Below are 628 nucleotides of genomic sequence, written 5' to 3' on the forward strand. Positions count from 1 at the left end.
GGCGCGGCGAGGCCAGCCGGCCCCTGACCCGCGGGGAACCGGGGAGCTGGGAAGGTCTCCTTTTCCCGAAGGGAAAGTATCTAGAGCTCAAATTCATTGGGGGAACGGCCGGGCAGCCCTGGGAACCCTTCTCCTGGGGACGCGTCCGCAAGGGGTTGAGAACCAGAGGCGGTTCCGCTACCCTCTCCCAAGTCCTCATGGGCGAAAGTCAGCAAACAAATCTACTGGGAAAACGAAGCCCTGGTGTTGATTTGTTTGGAGTAAGATTATGGCCGAACAGGTTTAGAAGCTGCTAAATGTGATACCGGGTGCCCGCAATATACATTTTCCAGTCTCCTAGAGAACATGGGTCTGACCCCCACACTCAGTCCTGGCCGGTGAATGAAAGCAGACCGCAACTGGGCATTGAACCGGCAACCCAGGTATGTGCCCTGACCAGGAATCGAACCCACAACCTTTTGAGGTATGGGAACATGCTCCAACCAACTGACCTACCCCGCCAGGGCAACAATTTTTGTTTTGTTTTGTTTTGTTTGTTTTTTTGAACCAAACTGGCTAGGGCCACTTTTATTTATTTATTTAATATATACATATATATATATATACATATATATATATACATATATAT

Source organism: Myotis brandtii, unplaced genomic scaffold, assembly GCF_000412655.1.
Source record: "Myotis brandtii unplaced genomic scaffold, ASM41265v1 scaffold454, whole genome shotgun sequence".
NCBI lineage: Eukaryota > Metazoa > Chordata > Mammalia > Chiroptera > Vespertilionidae > Myotis > Myotis brandtii.